Source organism: Herpailurus yagouaroundi, unplaced genomic scaffold (assembly GCF_014898765.1).
Source record: "Herpailurus yagouaroundi ecotype Mexico unplaced genomic scaffold, PumYag 67793, whole genome shotgun sequence".
In the NCBI taxonomy this organism is placed as follows: domain Eukaryota; kingdom Metazoa; phylum Chordata; class Mammalia; order Carnivora; family Felidae; genus Herpailurus; species Herpailurus yagouaroundi.
In genome coordinates this window covers 23,471,680-23,491,242 of record NW_024420586.1, presented here as the reverse complement: position 1 = coordinate 23,491,242, position 19,563 = coordinate 23,471,680, and the positions used below count along the sequence as shown (strand labels likewise).

General features: G+C 47.6%; 1 protein-coding gene and 2 long non-coding RNA genes across 5 annotated transcripts in view; 2 read left to right on the top strand and 1 right to left on the bottom strand.

Moving 5' to 3' along the window:
• Positions 1 to 5,395: 5,395 nt before the first annotated feature.
• LOC121025929 (uncharacterized) lies at positions 5,396 to 11,049 on the top strand. The gene is made up of 2 exons (XR_005788200.1): positions 5,396 to 5,574; positions 10,709 to 11,049. It is a non-coding gene; the product is annotated as an uncharacterized LOC121025929 (long non-coding RNA).
• CHST7 (carbohydrate sulfotransferase 7) overlaps positions 8,415 to 19,563 on the bottom strand; it is a 13,036-nt gene continuing 1,887 nt past the window's right edge. The window contains exon 2 of one of the 3 annotated variants that reach the window (XM_040468725.1): positions 8,415 to 9,705. The gene's annotated coding sequence lies outside the window, so the exon portion shown is untranslated. Of the gene's footprint in view, positions 9,706 to 12,367; positions 12,662 to 19,563 lie in introns of those variants that run through there. The other 2 variants (XM_040468724.1, XM_040468726.1) reach the window with 2 other exon arrangements.
• Positions 16,104 to 16,983, top strand: LOC121025928 (uncharacterized). The gene is made up of 2 exons (XR_005788199.1): positions 16,104 to 16,358; positions 16,627 to 16,983. It is a non-coding gene; the product is annotated as an uncharacterized LOC121025928 (long non-coding RNA).

Here is a 19,563-nt window from a genome sequence, read left to right as displayed (position 1 = left end):
TGAAAAAAAAAATTAAAAAAAAAATTAAAAAAAAAAATAAATAAACATGAGGGGAAAAAATACACTGCAGGGGTGCCTGGGTGGCTCCGTCACTTAAGTGTCCAACTTCAGCTCAGGTCATGATCTCATGGTTTGTGGGTTCGAACCCCATGTCAGAGCCCACTTGGGATCCTCTGTTCCCCCTCTCTGTATGCCCCTCCCCCACTCATGCTCTTTCTCTCTCTCTGTCCTCCCCCTCTCTCTCAAAAACAAATAAACATTAAAAAAATCACTTATCGAGCCAAGAACCAGGGAGATTTCAACTTGAATGAGAAAAGGTAAGTGACAGGTGCCAACACTGAACCAACACAGACTCTGGAATTATCTGCAAATGATGTTAAGCCACTCTCATAACTATGCTTTAGTTAGCCATCAGGAACACACTTGATACAAATTTAAAAATAGAAATTCTTGGCAGGAAAATATTTTTAAAAAAAGAACCAAATGGAAAGTTTAGAGCTGTCAAGTACAATAACCAAAATTGTAAAAGCCTACTAGATGGGGGGCACCTGGGAGGCTCAGTCGGTTAAATGTCTGACTCTCGATTTTGGCTCAGGTCATGATCTCAGTTTGTGACCAAGTTGGACTCTGTGCTGACAGCTCAGAGCCTGCTTAGGATTCTCTCCCTCTCTCTCTGCCCGTCCCCGACTCGTGCTTGCTCACACACGCACTCTGTCTCTCAACATAGACATTAAAAAAAACACTGCAGGGGCACCTGGGTGGCTCATTCGGTTGAGCGTCCGACTTCGGCTCAGGTCATGATCTCACAGCTCGTGCGTTCGAGCCCCATGTCGGGCTCTGTGGCGACAGCCCGGAGCCTGGAGCCTGGAGCCTGCTTCAGATTCTGTGTCTCCCCCTCTGTCTGCCCCTCCCCGGCTTATACTCTTTCTCTCTCAAAAATAAATAAACTTAAAAAAAACAAGTGCAAATAAGATGAATTTTTTTTTAATTTTTTTAACGTTTATTTATTTTTGAGACAGAGAGAGACAGAGCATGAACAGGGGAGGGTCAGAGAGAGGGGGAGACACAGAATCCGAAGCAGGCTCCAGGCCCCGAGCTGTCAGCACAGAGCCCGATGCAGGGCTCGAAATCACGAACCCTGAGATCATGACATGAGCTGAAGTCAAACGCTCAACCGACTGAGCCACCCAGGCGCCCCAAAGATGAATTTTTTTTAAATATTCAAGTAACTAACAGGAAGGCACAAAAAGGGAAATGGGAACAAAAAACAGGGAACAAACAGTAATTAAGTTTTATAAATGGCAAATTGAAGCCCTATAATATCAATAATAACATTAAGTATCAGTGGTCTAAGTTCACAGATACACAAAAAGAGATGAGCTGCGGCGCCTGGGTGGCTCTGTCGGTTAAGTATCCAACTCTTGATTTTGGCTCCGGTCATGATCTCACGGTTATGAGATCGAGCCTGAGTCAGGCTCCAAGCTGGGTGTGGAGCCTAAGACCCTCTCTGTCCCTCTCCCTCTGCCCCTCCCCAATTCTCCAGTGTGTGTGCTCTTGCTCTCTCTCTCTCTCTCTCTCTCTCTCAAAAAGAACAAAAACAAAATCAAAAAGAGAACAGTAGAATGGTTTTAAAAACATGACCCAACCATATGCTGTCTACAAGAAATTCACTTCAAATACCTTATAGGTAGGTCGAAAAGTCAAAGAATGAAAAGGATTAAGTCATACAAACATTAATTGAGAGGGGAATCGGTGGTGCGAGACCCAGACACTTGCCACAGAGGGGTCTAGTGAGCTGCTGCCATAGCCAAGTCCAAGGTCACCAAGCAGCTTACAGGTTTTCAGGTTGCAGCGGTGCTAAAAGTGGGGGATCATTCAGGTCAAGTAAAGAACAAGTGCTTTGAAACAACAATGCCATCATTTCGGAATTTCTACAGGTGGTTGGAGGAAATTGCTACAGTTATTGAAATTGTGTGAAAACTGATGACTTGGTTGATAAATTGCTACTTTTTAAATAAATTTTGTTTTAAGTTTATTTACTTTGAGAGAGAGAGAGACACACAGCACAGGCGGGGGAGGGGCAGAGCGAGAGGGAGACTGAGAATCCCAAGCGGGCTCTGCTGGGAGCCCGATGTGGGGCTCGAACTCACGAAACCGTGAGATCCTGACCTGAGCGGAAACCAAGAGTCGGATGCTCAACCGACTGAGCCACCCAGGTGTCCCAATAAATTGCTACTTTTAAATAATAATCAGACAAACAGGAATTCGATAGTGGTGATCAATGTACAGCCTTCCGAATGTGCTAAAAGCCATTGAATCGAACACTTTCAAGGGTGAACTGTGGTATGTGAATTCCATCTCAATTTTTAAAAATCAGAAAAAAGGAAGAATGGTTATATTAATATCTGGTAAAATAAACCTTGGAGCAAACCTAAATGTGTGTATATGCAGCCAACGACAGAACTTCAATTTTTTAAAAGCAAAACCTGAAAGAACAGAAAGGAGAAATTGACATGCTCACATCTATAGTTGGACACGTCAGTACCTCTCTCTCTAACAAGTGATACAATTCACTAGACAGAAAATCAACAATGATATAGAGGAACGAAATAATACCATCAACCAAGCAAGACTGAATTGACATTTATGCAACATTCCACCTAATAACAATAGAAACACATTCTTTTTGAGCACGCATGGAACATTCACCACCTAGACCATATCCTGGTTCATAAGACAACCCTGAACAAATTTCACAGAATTGAAATAATACAGAGTGTGTTCTCTAATGATGAATCAAACTAAGAATCTATAGTAGAAAAAGAGCAAGAAATTCTCTAGACCCTTGGAAATTAAAGAACACACCTGTAAATAATCCGTGGAATATTAAACAACACCAATATATTGCATTAAAATGAATATGCAACATATCAAAATTTGTGAGACACAGACAATGTAGTGCTGAGAAGGAAATTTATAGTATTAGATGCTTCCACTAGAAACAATGTAAGCTCTCAGATGGATGATCAACACCCACCTCAAAAAACAAGATGAAAATAAATACAAGAAATCAGTAAAACTGAAAACAGAAAAACATTAGAGAAAATCCATGAAACAAAGCTGGTTCTTTGAAAAGATTAAAAATTAGATAAATCTTGGGGTTCCTGGGTGGCTCAGTCGGTTAAGTGTCTGACTTCGGCTCAGGTCACGATCTCAAGGTTTGTGAGTTTGAGCCCTGCATCAGGCTCTCTGTTGTAGCGTGGGATCCTGTCTCCCTCTCTGTGCCCTTCCATCCCCTCTTTCTCTCAAAAATAAATAAACATTAAAAAATTTTTTTAACTTTTTTAAAATATTTATTTATTTTTGAGACAGAGACAGAGCATGAACAGGGGAGGGGCAGAGAGAGAGGGAGACACGGAATCCGAAGCAGGCTCCAGGCTCTGAGTTGTCAGCACAGAGCCCAATGTGGGGCTCGAACTCACGAACCGTGAGATCACGACCCAAGCCGAAGTCAGACGCTCAACCAACTGAGCCACCCAGGTGCCCCTAGATTTAAAAAAAAATTTTTTTTAAAGATATGTTGTGTATATATGTGTGTGTGTGTGTGTGTATTTTTTTGTGCGTGTATGTGTGTATATATACATACATGTGTATATGTGTGTATACATATATGTGTGTATCTATATATATACATATATATAGATACACATATATAGATACACACACAAACGTACACACACAATGGAATATTAACCAGAAGAAATGAGATCTTGCCATATGTGACAACATGGATGGACCTAAAGGGTATTATTGCTAAGTGAGAGAAGTCAGACAGAGAAAGACAAATACTGTGTAATCTAAAAAAGTAAAGGAACAAACAAAACACATTCATATTGAGACCAAACATGTGGTTACCAGAGGAAAGGGGGTGGGGTGGGGGAATCGGTGACATAGGTGAAGGGGACTAAGGACACTGAATTTCCAGTGAAAAAATAACTAAGTCACAGGCATGCAGAGTACAGCATAGGGAACGTAGTCAATAATATTTTGTAATAACGCTGCATGGTGACAGATGGTGACTATACTTCTCATGGAGATCACTTTGTAATGTATATAAATGTGGACTCTTAATACTGGAACCTAAGACTTCAATTTAAAAAAAGACCTACTGTGTATGATAACAGGAAGGAGATGATTTTATTTATTTATTTAATTTCAGAGAGCACATGTGGGAGAGGGGCAGAGAGGGGGGGAGAGAATCGCAAGCAGGCTCCGCACTTAACAGTGCAGAGCCGGATGTGGGACTCGAACCGGCAAAACCATGAGATCATGACCTGAGCTGAAACCAAGAGTTGGACACTTAACTGAGCCACCAAGGGGCCCTGAAAAGAGATAATTTGCAAAAGTTAGTGCAACTAATTTCCAGAAGTATAGAGATTTCAGTACATTACTGTTTTGTGAAGCATGTGGAAAAGGGTTGTTTTAAGAAAATGTGGCCATGGGGCGCCTGGGTGGCGCAGTCGGTTAAGCGTCCGACTTCAGCCAGGTCACGATCTTGCGGTCCGTGAGTTCGAGCCCCGCGTCGGACTCTGGGCTGATGGCTCAGAGCCTGGAGCCTGTTTCCGATTCTCTGTCTCCCTCTCTCTCTGCCCCTCCCCCGTTCATGCTCTGTCTCTCCCTGTCCCAAAAATAAAGAAACGTTGAAAAAAAATTAAAAAAAAAAAAAAAAAAAAAGAAAATGTGGCCTTTAAGTGTGAAGTCTTTCCTTCATGCTCAATTCACAAATTTGCTTGCACTTTTACTTCTTTAAAAATGTTTTAAACATTTTTGAGACAGACTGCGAGTGGGGGAGGGGCAGAGAGAGAAGGAGACACCGAATTCGAAGCAGGATCCAGGCTCTGAGTTCTCAGGACAGAGCCCTACCTGGGGCTCAAACCCACAAACTGAGAGATCATGACCTGAACCGAAGTCAGGCTTGACTGAGCCACTCAGGCGCCCCCACCTTGCGCTTTTAGGAAAAGGATTGTTGGGGCGCCTGGGTGGCTCAGTTGGTTTAAGCATCCGACTTCAGCTCAGGTCGTGGGGGTTGATGCGTTTGAGTCCCCCCATGGGACTCTGCGGTCAGCACTTCAGATCCTCTGTCCCCTCTCTCTGGCCCTGCCCTGCTTGTGCGCACTCTCCCTCTCCGTGTCTTAAAAGAAATAAATAAACTTAAAAAATGTATTTAAAGAAACGATCGCTTACTTACAGATTCAAAGTCATACTCCCAAGAGTTGCGTGTATTTTCCCTCCTGTGCGGCAGTTTCCCTGATTATTTAAATGAGCAGCCGAACGGAGCCTCACTGCGATTGCGTGCAGTTGGCTTGGCCGAGGCTCCCTGCCCTCCGGTAGAATAACTCAGGGAGGCACACGCTTAGCATTTTAATCACACTTCGGCCAACCTTCGAAGCTGGCATGGGGGAGGGGGGAAAATCAACTTCCTGCTGGCTTTCAAGTTTGACGACAGAACGGCCACACCAAATGAACTTGCAGCCCTGCCGCTCTCGGTGGCCTTCTTGGCCCGGCTGGAGTCAGGTACGCCCCCCCCCCCCAGGGGCACGGGACAGCTCACTTCCCCCTCCCACTGCATTTGTAGATCGCCGCCCCCTCCCCCCCCCCACGCCCTTTTCCAAGTGTTTCTTCCTTTCGCCTCCGGAGGTACGCACGTGTCCCGGCCCACACAGTTGTGCCAGGTGAGGCACCCCGGCTTGATCACCCCGAAAGCTGCTTCCCAGATGCTATGAGTCGGTGCGACGACGTGGTGCTTGGGCTGGGGGGGGGGGGGGGGGCTGAGATTTCCGGGTATTCAGCAGGGCCCCGCTATCACGGGTGAATTACTTTCCAGCCCATTGTAACAGCCTTCCTCCTGGATCCCCTCCAGGGCAGATGGGCTGAGGACGGGCGTTAGGCTCCTTTTCAGTGGCCACGGGTGCTCGTGGGGTCTTCTCCCAACATCCCAGCCCGGCCTCACCCTCCGTGGACGGCGTTCCTGACATTATCCGTCAACCCGTTTTTTTAAGTTTTCTTAACCCTCCTGTTTTAACGCCCAATGGGTGAAATGCGGCGCTAAGGAAAACGGAAATGACTGACAGTGTTTACGACAATAGGGCCATTAAGATTTTTTTTTTTTTTTAAGGAAGATGCTTGGGGATGATGTTAAAATAATACTTGAAACCCCAGAAATGTGAAAGGGCAAGCATTCCCTCACTGTGACTCTAAAGCGAAATGTAATAGGAAACATTTAGTTTGCTAATACAACCGCACCCCCCAAATAGCTAGAAATGTACTTAAATAGCATAAACGTTATAAATTATTTCCAGACTTTCCGTCTGACAAATCAAGTGGCAGGGCGGAGGGGGGAGGGGTGTTGCCACTATATTTGCACTAGTGGGATTTAATCCTTGAAGCAACTCTCACTTAAGTTGAAAACAGGGACTGAATTAAAAAAAAAAAAACAAAACAAACCCACAGGGGTGCCTGGGTGGGGCAGTGGGTTAATCATTGGACTTGGGCTCAGGTCCTGATCTCACCCTTCGTGAGTTCAAGTCCGGCACTGGGCTCTGTGCTGACAGCTCTGAGCCTGGAGCCTGCTTCCCATTCTGTGTCTCCCTCTCTCTCTGCCCCTCCCCCGCTCGTGTTCTGTCTCTCAAAAATAAACAAATGTTTAAAAAAAAAATTTATTTTCTATTTTTATTTGTTTTTAATTTTTTTAATGTTTATTTTTGAGACAGAGCACAAGCGGGGAAGGGGCAGAGAGCGGGAGACACAGAATCTGAAACAGGCTCCAAGGCTCTGAGCTGTCAGCACAGAGCCCGACGCGGGGCTCGAACTCACGGACCATGAGATCATGACCTGAGCCGAAATCAGACACTTAACTCACTGAGCCACCCAGGCGCCCCCCGAAAAATTTTTGTAAATAAAAAATAAATTAATAAATTAAAAAAAAACACACAAACAAAAACGCGTGCCTAGGGAGTAGGGGGAGAAACTAGGGGAGAAGCCACTTGCTGGCAGCCCTCCAGGAGCTGAACTGCCCCCCCGCCCCCCTCCCTGCTCACGGTTCGAGAAAAGGACTCCCCTCTCCACTCCAGAATTCCAAGGAAAACCTCAACCCATGCGAGTCATTTGGTCAAGCTCCAGAGTCAGCCGGAGCCCAAATTATTTTTTTTTTTTAATTTTTTTTCAACGTTTATTTATTTTTGGGACAGAGAGAGACAGAGCATGAACGGGGGAGGGGCAGAGAGAGAGGGAGACACAGAATCGGAAACAGGCTCCAGGCTCCGAGCCATCAGCCCAGAGCCCGACGCGGGGCTCGAACTCCCGGACCGCGAGATCGTGACCTGGCTGAAGTCGGACACTTAACCGACTGCGCCACCCAGGCGCCCCAACCGGAGCCCAAATTAAATGCCATTATACTTCCCCAATAGAATGGGATCAAATAATGGCATGTTTTTAGTTTTATCATGCCCACCCCCAGAGAAAAATGTCCCAAGTTTCTGAGCTCGCTTGAGAACAAAATGAATAAAATGTGCTCCAAACCAGTATTTATAAAACTTGGAAGCCGCCAAGTCTGCCTAAATTGGCTTTTGTTTTTTTCCTTTCATTGAGCTGCTCCGAGGTCTAGTTTTAATTGGCATACATAATTGCTTTTGTGAGTAAAGTTGTTCCCGACTCAAGTAAAGGAACGGAGTCAGGATCTTAGAACATAGATTTGATCGCCCACCTGCACATGTTTGTCATCTACCAAGTGGGGGGCGGCTCGGGTTGGTGTCGCTAGGAAGTGAGGGAGCTTGGATCTGTCAGGCAGCCCTTTGGCCCCCACAGGGGCTACTGGTCCGTGGAGTTAGCTGCAGGTGGGGGAGGGGGTCCCTGGGGTGCCCCCCCCCCCCGATCAACTTTAGGGTTCACAGGTTAGGATGTCTAGCCAGTATACGGCGTCCGTGCCCATCTCTTCCTGTAGAGTGAGGCACCGTGTCAGCTCTACCCGGATCTAACCCTGTCCAGAGTTCAGTGGGGGATAAAATGGCCCCATGGCCAAGAGCAGGTTCACGTTGGCACAGGGTGTTGGCGTGGGGAAACCACTCTTCCCCTGGGCCCGTAGGACTGTCGGAAATTGCCATATTTAGGAGCAGGATGTGAATTTTTCCTGAGTTCAAAACGATTTCTCTTTCCCTTCGTTGGGAAATAAAAAGGAAAGAAAAGAAATGTAAAAGGAATTCAGTAGTGCTGGGAATGCTGTTATCTTTGGGAGGGTGTGCTTGTGTGGGTTTTTTTTCAGCCAACCACCTCCTTTTTTGCGAGACAGTCCCCTGTGCCATCCCTAGCTGGGGGTGGGGTGGGTGAGTGGGGGCGGGGAGAGGGCACAGAAAGACAACAAAGGGTAACCTTTCTTATTGTTTGCAGAACCTGAAAAAATGTATTATTTTCCTTTATTACATCCATGTTGGTGATATCCTTCATTGGAGCAAGAAAGGGCCGTCTACTTTCATTGCTTCTAAAATCCGTACATTTCACATATGCCAGCTCTAGGCTGTCTGAAAGGAAGTCCTATTTTTAAAACACTCTTGATTTTAGTAGTTTTGGCTTACTGTTCCCATGATCTCTCTGAAACGGTGACGAGTCCTTTCTCGTAAAGTCTGGTCTCAGCCATGGGGAGAGTGACCTCAAAAGCTCTGGGGTCTTTCTCCCTGTAGCTCACCTGATCTGTCTGGTATGTAAAAACTGCTTCGGTTGGCCTCCTCCCAAGTTCACGCTGGCACCTGCTCCCGACTTCCCTCAGTTTACCACCTTTACAAAAGAACTCACGGTCCCGAGCCCCTACCTGCTCCCTACACCTTAAACGTTTCTGTCATGTTCCGTTTCTGACTTTCCAGGTAGGCTGGTTCCTCTGCTTCCGGCCTGCTGGTTGCCACGACCAAATGACATTAATCACACCATATGAATGTCTCCAAGCTGGCCTTCTAGACAATCTCATTTCCAGCCGGATTTGAGGCATCTGGCCAGCAGGGCCCAGGGACTGCCCTGCGTCCTCACGGCTCGCCCGGTGCCTTCTGGGGCTCCTTTTAGCACTGCTGTCCCAAAGAAAGGCTTAATAGAAAGGGCTTCCATTGCACGCACAAACACACGTTCTGCCTCAGTGGCTGTTTCCAGAATGTCGCCCTACAGCAAAGCTCCTTGCTACTCATGTTGATTTCAGGGGAGGGCAGTCTGTTCACTCTGAACGCGGTGGTCATCCTTGAAGTCAGACGTGGTGGTCGCCCTTCACAGCCCCTTAACCCCCTCACTGAGAAATATCCACTATCAGCATCCAGCACGACGGTCTTTAATGTGAACAAGGGCAGCTGCAGAAGCTGTCACACCCGGATGCTGGCGTGGTGCCTGCGGGGCCGGGGGCGGAGGTGGGGGGGTAGGCAGGGAGCAAAGCTGAAGTGTTCCAATTCTCATGAAGACATCCCTGAGCTCTGCAACTTTTCTCCAATTGAAACTGCTTCCTGTTCGGCTCCCAAAGGGTTCTCCACTTCCCCATGTTCTTGAACTTGGGCCAGGGCTATTTCTTAGTCCTTACTGTTCTTACTCTATACCGCACCTAGGCAGAAATGTTTCTCTCAATAGAGCTAATTCCTTCAGTTCCACTACAAAGCAAGAGAATGACGAGCCAGGAGACCTCTGAGAGAGAGGGAGAGAGAGGGAGGGAGAGAGAGAGAGAGAGAAAGAAAAAGAGAGAAGTTCATTTCTTTTCTCTTTACTTTAAAAAAATGTTTATTTAGGGGCGCCTGGGTGGCTCAGTCGGTTGGGCATCCGACTTCGGCTCAGGTCACGATCTCACGGTTTGTGAGTTCGAGCCCCGTGTCGGGCTCTGTGCTGACAGCTCGGAGCCTGGAGCCCGCTTCGGATTCTGTGTCTCCCTCTCTCTCTGCCCCTCCCCCGCTCATGCTCTGTCTCTCTCGGTCTCAAAAATAAATAAAAAATTAAAAAAAAATTTTTTTCAAACTTTATTTAGAGAGAGTGGGGAAGGGGCAGGGAGAGAGGGAGAGAGAATCCTAAGCACGCTCCACGCAGGGCTCGAACTCACAAACCACAAGACAATGGCCTGAGCCAAAATTGAGAGCCCGATACTTAACCGACTGAGCCACCCAGGTGCCTGGAGAGAGGTTCATTTCTAAGTCACTTTGTTCAGCTGGAACTCAGATCCATAAAAGACCAGTTGTGTGTTTTTCAGTTTCTGGTCTTCTCCGGGCTGTTCATGCTGCCAGCAGCCCGAGAAAAGGCATACTGAGGAATTTTAAGCCAGCTGCTTCTAAATGTTTTTTAAAAGCATCGCTCGGACTATTTATATGACATTTGTATTCATGGGAAGAAAATCTCTGCCCAGACTGAAAAAAACTTCTCTGAAAACCCTCTGAATCCTTCCTCAACAACTGCAAAGGGGCATTTGTGCCCTCCCGCGGCCCCAGACAACAAAGAGGGCTCTCAGGAGCCCCGAGACCATGCACAACGGGTTAAACCTTATTTAAAATCAGCCAAATCCCCCCAGTGATAGCGTCCCGAAATAGTGGAAGTTCAAAGTCAATAGGTAGAACCCACTGCAACAGCACCACAAGGCCAGTCCTAAGCCGGCGGTCGCGTGTCTGCCTGGTTTTATATAAAGACGATCATTTTGATTTCACAGCGTACCCAGTCCTTCAGAAGGGATCACGGGAACGACACCTGCCAAATACCTGTGGAGTCCAGAAGGCTAAGAAGGCGATTTCGTCGGGGCATCCTGGTCACCACAACTGGACACGCAGGCAATTATTTACGGTCTGAGAGGCGCTGTGGGATCAGAGAGAGCCCGGGCTCTGGGGGGTAGCCAAGATGAAAAAATTAGGGAAAATCCACGCTGTTGAAAGTCTGGGAAACAGACACTCCCAGAAACCCTGGGAGTGAACACTAGAGCAACTTCAAAGAACTTTACCTCTCAAAATGTAAAAAGCGTGCACCCTTTGCTACGCAAGGTCACCTGTAAAGCCATCCTACTGTAGCGTTTTTCTTAGACACATACTTAACGCTTACGCACGATTCCAAATGTAGCAATGATGGGCGCCTGGGTGGCTGAGTCAGTTAAGCGTCCCAACTCTTGATTTCAGCTCAGGTCACGATCTCACAGTTCACGAGATCGAGCCCCGCGTCAGGTTGTGCGCTGACAGCACAGAGCCTGCTTGGGATTCTCTCTCTCCCTCTTTCTCTGCCTCTCTCTGTCTCCCCCAAATAAACATGAAAAAACGCAGCAATGTCACGCTGGGACTGGGAACTCATGAAATATGTTAAAGTACACTCCTGTAATGTTTTAACAAGTTTCATTATTTTAGTTCTGTAACCTTTATTAGTTTTTAATTTATTTTTGAGAGAGAGAGAGCGTGCACGCAGGGGACGGGCAGAGAGAGAGGTGGGGACAGCGCATCCAAAGCGGGCTCCACGCTGACAGCACAAGCCCAGTGAGGGGCTGGATCTCGTGAACCAAACCGTGAGATCATGACCTGAGCCATCCAGGTGCCCCGCTTCCTGTACCCTTTGTATCATACCTCACACATTAGATTTTGTCACAACTGGATTAGTGGAAGCAGAGGAATCCAGTTCGCGATTTTCTGAAACACTGGCACAAAAAAGGTAAGAGAACAGTGCCTTAGAAAAGATTCTTCGTAAAAGATCACCAGAAAAACCCCTAAACAAAAGCTAAAGAAGCGTGAAGTTTAATCTCAATAGGTAAAAACTTATTACAGCGAGCTGGTACTAAGTGTCTTGCTTAAGCCCATAAATCTTTCCCTAAACGTTACTGATCCTCTAAAGGATAAGCGCATGAACTCAGCAGTACGTTATGACACTGATAGCTGCTGGAACATTCCACAGAAAAACAGAAAATAATTTTGTAAGAACATAATGGCAACCATCAGCAGCCGGTATTCTCAGACTTTCAAATTCCTGAAAGCATATACAATTTTAGTCTCGAAACAGTCAACATTTTTTAAAAACCCAGCTTTCAGAATGAAAAGCAACCTCCCCTCCCGTCTTTTCCCCAGCACAGAGATACTGAAAGAGTTCCTAAAAATGTCCCTAAATAGCCTATGGAAAGAAAAATATGGCTTTGTATTTATTTTTGAAAACTTTTTAAATGTTTATTTTTTGAGAGAGAGTGAGCGAGTGTGCATGTGAGTGTGGGAGGGGCAGAGAGAGAGGGAGACACAGAATCCGAAGCAGGCGCCAGGCTCTGAGCTGTCCGCACAGAGCCGGACGTGGAGCTCGAACCCACGAACCACGGGATCAAGACTTAAGCCGAAGTCAGACACTTAACTGACTGAGCCACCCAGGGGCCCCGCCCTCATATTTATTAAATGCAATCACTACTGAGACTCTCCAAAACACAGGTGACATCCGTGCCCTAGGCTGGTGGCCAGGGGCTGGCGGAGAGAGAATGTACAGCAGCCGATGAATTCCCCGGGTGGGGGGGGGGGGGTTCTGTCCAGCGCCGGACTTTGAGGACTTGCCCAAAATAGCGATTTAGAATCTGGAACTTGTGACTTCTCTCCACCCTCTTCTTCAGACTCACGTTCTTGATTACTCTCATCAGAGCCATCATGTTTCTGGACTTAAGCAGATGGAAGCAAAAATGCATGATAGCATGGAAATTGGTGCAGCCACTACGGAAATCAGTATGGCAGTTCCTTGAAAAAGGTAAACCCACAACCGCCACATGATCGGGGAAGTCTGCTTCTGGGTATTTCTCCAGAGGAAACAAAAACACTAACTCAAAAAGATACCTGCACCTCCGTGTTCACTGCGGCATTATTTACAATAGAGGAATGGATAAAGAAACTACGGCTTAGATATACACGATGGAGGATTATTCAGCCACAAACCACAAGGGAATCTCGTCATTTGCGAGAATATGGATGGCCCTTGAGAACATCATGCTTATGAAATAAGTCAGATGGAAAAAAGACAAATACTGTATGATCTTACTTATGTGGGGAATCCAAAAAACAAACACACTCAGAGAGAGACCAGGTTGGTACTTTCCAGAGCCAGGCAGGCGAAATGGGCGAAAGGGGTCAAAACGCACAAACTTCCAGGTATGAAATAAATAAGTCGTGGACATGCAGTATGGTACCCTTGAAAGTTGGTGAGAGAGTACATCTTAAAAGTTCTCATCAGAAGAAAACAAATTAACTACAAGCGGAGGCAGACGTTAACTAGACTGTGATCACTTCACGATGTACGCGAATATTGAATCAGTATGTCGTTCACCTGAAACTAACACGGTGTCCTATGTCAATTATCTCTCAATTAGAAATGTTTTAAGGAAATAAAAATAAGAAGACTGAACTAGTCCGCAAAGGCTATGTTTGATTTCACATAAAACGTTTCTAGACAGATACCCCAAGACATGTCTGTCTTCTAGGAAACACATGTGGTTGCTTCTGGGAAGTAAGACTGGCGGGTTATTTTAAGTTTTAAGCTCTTTCTCCACCGTGTGCTTATGTTATTTCTAAAATAATTTTAGATGCTAGTTTCAAGATAGAGAGCACCTGATTGCAATCCTCCGGCTGTGTTATCCTTGACAATTACCCAACCTCTCTGAGCTGGTTTCACCATCCAAAAATGGGGATACTGTGTACTTCATAAAGCTGAGGTGAAGACACACTCAGACAACACGCATTAAGCATGTAACAGTGCACAAACTAGGCACACAATAAATGTCGCCTCCCCTCAGCTCCAAGAAGCCCTGAAAATCCTCTTGACCTCCTCTTCTTACTGGTAAGAACACTAAAGCCAAAAAAGGTTTAGGGACTTGCCCAAGGTCAGTCAAGAAATAACCAGGGAGCACCTGGGTGGCTTAGTAGATTAATCGTCCGACTTCGGCTCAGGTCATGATCTCACGGTTTGTGAGTTTGAACCCCGTGTCAGGTTCTGTGCTGACAGCTCAGAGCCTGGAGCCTGCTTCAGATTCTGTCTCCCTCCCTCTCTGCCCCCACCCCTCTCTCTCAAAAATGAACATTAAAATTTAAAAAAAAAAAAAAAAAGAAGTAACCAGGAGAGGGGTGCCCGGGTGGCTCAATCGGTTAAGCATCTGATTCTCGGTTTTGAGCTCAGGTCATGATCTCACAGTTCGTGAGTTGAAGCCCCGCATCGGCTCTCTGCCCACTTTGGATCCTCTGCCACCCCCCCCCCCCCCCGACTCTCCCAAAAATAAATAAACATTTAAAAAAAAGAGGTAACCAGAAGGGCCAGGCTCAAAATCCTGGGTTCCTGCACCTTAACACAAAAATGGATTTTCCTATGTGCCAAGAAATGACTTGGTTACTACCTTATGGCCACACCTCACTTTGCAGGAGCAGCCTCCTCCCCTGCCTCACCTGCCACGCTTGACGAGTCTGGATTTTTCCTAAACACCAAATCCACCATCAACTGAGGGGGTCCTGCTTGGGAAGGCAGCCCCACCCACAGGGGAGCTCGGAGAATGTCTTGATCAGAGGCAGCACTAACCTCACAAGGGGACATTAAGGATTTGGATGTGGACGGGTTTTAAAAACCTGTTTCACTTTTCAGTGCCTGGGTGGCTCAGCTGGTTACGCATCCAACGTGGGCCGGGGTCATGATCTCATCGTTCTTGAGTTGGAGCCCCACACTGGGCTCTCTGCTACCGGTGCAGGAACCTGCTTCGGATGCTCTGACTTCCTGTCTTCCCCTCCCTAGCGTGTGCTCTCTCTCTCCATCTCCCTCTCTCTCAAAAAAAAAAAAAAAAAAAAAAAAAAATCTTAAAAAAAATGCTTTGTTGGGGATTTGGTGGTGGCTGGTCATTTCTTTTTCTGTCTGGATAGTGTCCTTAGAAAGCTTTCTGATCATTGGGTTATTAGTTTACAGTGCGCTTACCTCCTGTTCTAAATTCATTCAAAGGGCCCATCTATATCTTGTCAAGAACAAAGACCAGGGTGTCTTTTTTTTTATTTATTTTGAGAGAGAGAGAGAGTGTGTGTGTGTGTGTGTGTGCATGGGAAGGGATAGAGAGGGAGGGAGAGAGAGAATCCCAAGCAGGCTCCACACTGGCAGCCCAATGAGGACTCGAACTCGGAACGGTGAGATCATGACCCCAGCCAAAACCAAGAGTTGGACGCTTAACCGACTGAGCCACCCAAGCACCCTAAGACCAAGGCCTCTTAAATGCCTACAGGAATGACATCTTGGGGCTTCCCAAGGGCAGAAATCAAAGGGAGACACGCTGAAAAGGACAGGACAGCGCATGGGTCTGTTTGGAACAGCACCGGATCGCGGGCACAATGACGGATCATTAAGTAAGAACCTAGAGACAGCAAAGCATTCGAAGGAATGGGAGAGAGTGATAAATGGGGCCATGAATAATTGAAGATGTTTTTCCCTTTCCATGTTAACACCCTCCAGCTTCTTGGAACCTCAGAGCTCCAAGTGCCTTTACTTAAATTGCTGTGGCCCACAGTTCTCTGCTCATCAACAGCCTTTCAGTCCCTGTCTGGATCTTGTTCCAGGGGCAAGAGCACCGCCTGGGCGATGACCCATGACCAGTCCAGGTCCCACCGTGGTTCTCAACTTTGGCCGCACAGTACAATCCCCTGGGGAGCTTTTAAAACACCCCAGTGCCTCGGGGCCCCTGGGTGGCTCCGTCGGTTGGGCATCTGACTTTGCCTCAAGTTGCGATCTCCTGGTTTGTGAGTTTGAACCCCGCGTTGGGCTCCGTGCTGCGGGCTCGGAGCCTGGAGCCTGCTTCAGATTCTGTGTCTCCCCCTCTCTCTGCCCCTCCCCAACTCGCGATCTGTCTCTTTCTGTCTCAACTATAAATAAACATTAAAAAAATAAGTAAATAAAACAGTCCAGTGCCTGGACCCCACCCCACACCCGTAAAATCAGAATATCTGGGAGTGGAGTTCAGGTACTAACATTTGAAAATCAATCAATCAATCAATCAAGCTCCTCAGGTGAATGTACTGTTCAGGGGGGGGCTGAGAATCTCGGGTCTAAGCCGATCACAAGGAGCCCCCTCCTTTTCCCCAATTAATGGGCTAGTGCCGGTCATGTGACCAAGTGCTAGCCAGTGAGAGGTCAAAGGAAGTCGGCTGGGGGTGGGGGTTCTGGGAAGGTTTTATAACCAGATTGAAGGAGACACAGGCGAGGGAAAACTCCTCCACCCCTTCCTTACCCGCTAACCAGCTTCCTTCCTGCATTTTAACAACGCTGCAGCGTCCTTGTGTGAGGAAGTGATGCTCATTGCCGAGGCTATGATCTTGTAGCCTTATCCTTGGGAGGATAAGCTGGTAAGTGAAAGCCGAGAAGGTGGAAAAGATGGAAGAATCCTTGGGGACTCGGGTTGATGGCGCTCTGGTCCCCACCCAGCCCGGAAAAAAAGTGCACCCCCTCCCTCCCTGCCAGAAGGTACTCGGGTCAACTGACGCGGAGCACCCTCCCCCCTTCACTGCTGAGCTAGGGGTGTCACCAGCTAGACCCCAATGCCTGACGTTTACTGCCACCTGCATGTACTCACTGACCTTTGTTCCACATTTTCCCTTAAACTCTTCTTTCCAGCTTCTCTCTTAGGCAAATGGGAACCAAAACCACCCTGACCAGTTTGAGCCTAACCCCTCCCCACTCGCACCTGTGGACCCCGGAGTGACCTCTAAAATGACCTACAACTATCAGTACCTCATTGTAATATAAAGTCTCCGCCCAAGGAGGCGCATAAGCCTCATTGACATAACATACAGGGCATGGATACGCATGTTTCCTTAAGGCGCATGCGAAGCCGCGCACAGCGACACCCGCCCTCCCCCAAGCAGGCTCCCCCATCTAAATATTCGTCCTGACCCTTGGGGAGTCATGGCTTTGGAAGTTATTCCCGTGCTCTCCTTACTTGATGCAAATAAAGTTCCCCTTGTGCAACAACTCCACCCGGTGTGTTTGCGACTCAGCAAGGAGCAAACCCCCCTTGGTTCTTGGTCGGGTCACAGGGCACGCGATGATGTCCCATGTGAAGGACAGCCAGGGGGAAGGTGAATAGGTTCCGTGGGCAGCCCAGGGACGTTTTATGGATGTGTCCAGTGGCTGGAACTCACTAACAATAAAGCTAATTGTGTCTCCCACTCCAGCCTGGCCGGGGTGCCAAAGGTACCACCAGGGGAAGCCAAGGGGCCCAGAGAAGGAGAGATTCTGAGCTCTGGGGTCTAACACCAAGGCTACCCCACCCTCCCCAGCCCTGGTGTGACTTTGGGCAGGTCACCTGGCTTCTCTGAGTCCTGGATTCGTCATCTGTAAAACTGATGATCGACCAAAGTAATGGCACGTGTACAGTGCTTAGCTCCATGCATGTGTCCCTAGAGCAGGGCGTGACAGGTTTTTGGAAAAGTCCTGGCCAGCGACGTTACCTTTCTAGGAACCAGGAATACATGCATTTTAACAAATCCACTGGTTCGTTGGGGGTGACATGGTAGCGGCCGATAATTTCGGCAGAAGTATGGGAAGGAGGGCTCAGTCACTAACGTACGCAAGAGCCTAAGGCTTGCTCCCAAATGTCCCTGCAAAGGGAGCCTCGTTGGCCTTCCAAACAGCAGCACCAGCATCTGCTCCATAATCACTGTTACCAACACGGATTCTAACTTCCTAGAGGGTGAAGATTATACACTCTGTCCTCCTCTCTGTTCTCTTTCTTACCTTGCCCCAGCCAGAGCTGAATAACTGATCGTAGAAATGAAAACCATAAAGGTGTCTGGGAGATAGTTCTTTTCTTTTTTAAAGTTTATTTATTTTGAGAGAGAGAGAAAGAGAGCATGAGAAAGCAAGGGAGAGACAGAGAGAGAAAGAGAATCCCAAGCAGGCCCTGAGCTGTCAGCACAGAGCCCAATGTGGGGCTCGAACCCACAAACTGTGCGATCATAACCTGAGCCATCACTTAAAAGACTGAGCCACCCGGGCACCCCCCCCCCCCCCCACCTTCTTAAAGTCATAAAATGCTGCAGAATTCGTCCTGGAGAGGCTGTCTTCCCTCAGGCCTGTGAGAGAGGGTGAGGGGCTGGTTCATTACTTACATCTGTAAAAACAGGATTAGCAGATGAAAGGATGTTTTTGTTAAGACGTGACAAGTCACACTGTGCCTTACCTTCCTCTGCTCTGGAAATCAGGAAAGAACACAGACTTCCTAGCAATTACAGAAACTGACCCAGAAAACCACTTGATTGCGGAGAGCAAAATCGCTCTGCAACCCTGGTCTATTAAAGAACAACACAATCCGTCTTTATTAACATCTTCCACTTTGTCCTCAGAGCTTCATCCCAGGGGAATACTGAATTACACCATAAAATAATGAATGGAAACTTAAGTCACTTCCGCCCTCGAGGCTTGGCTTTTCCTCCTCCTCCAGACTGCACAGTGCAGAAGGCTGCACCCTCCCAAGGCACAGAGTCGCACTCAGTTTGGGGAAACACGTTCCCAAGCCACTAACTAGACCCCTAAGGTCAGCATCATGCAGAACAAACTCTTCCCTCAGCCCAACCATGTACGGACACTGAACACATTTTGAGGTCATTTATGACCCATCTTAGCGTCTTACGACACGTGCTTTATAGAGAAAGAACAAAACGTCGAGGGTGGGGGCTGTCTTTTCACAGCCAAAGGTGCTACCGTCCCTCTAAAGGTTCCATCTCTCAAAGGGATGCGGCAGAATGCGGGAAGCCCGGCGCTAAGGTCTCGTGGGCGCTAGAGGAAGCTGACCAGGCAGCTTTTGTCACCTGATGTGAATGGGATGTGGTCAAATATCCTGCAAACGCCAGCCTCTGGGGGGCGGGGGGAAGGAAAATGCTACAGGAGCCAGGAGAAAGCAGAGTCCATTCTCTGCGACCATACCAGACCCTGAGACACACACACGTGCAAAAACCGTTTCAAGAGAGGCCTTTGTGCACCTGTATGCTTGGTAACTTAGAAGGAAAGCCCTGGAGCTGAGCATTAGAGAGAGACAGAGAAGAAGTATGAAACAGATTAGGGGTAGGGAGGAGAGGAGCCCATAACTGTGCACCAAACCCGGCTTTGGGCTTTCTCCGTGTTGCCAAGTTTCCCCACAGGACAGAGCGGTGTCAAGGTTAAAAAACAACAACAACAAAAAAAACAGCTTCAAATAGTCCCCGAAATCCGATACTTTTCATGTCAATTTTCAGTCTCAAGTTCCATTATGACTGTTTCAAATCTTTGCTCTCTTCAGACCTCTTCCCTCCTCTCCCTCTCTTCCCCCTCCCTCTCCTGCCCCATGCTCAACAGGTGCTCAACAGGTGGCCGACCCCTCCTACTTCATAGAGGGGACCTATGTTCCGCCTCAGCCAAACTTAACCCCCTCCTTCTCGTCGCAGGGCCCTCCTCGGAGGGGGCAAGTGGCTAAGCTGGAGATCCCGACACTCTCTTCCAAATTCTACCAGCAGCGCTTTCCCACCCGCTCGAATCTATTCAGACAGGGTGAGATCTGGGATGGCACCCCCCCCC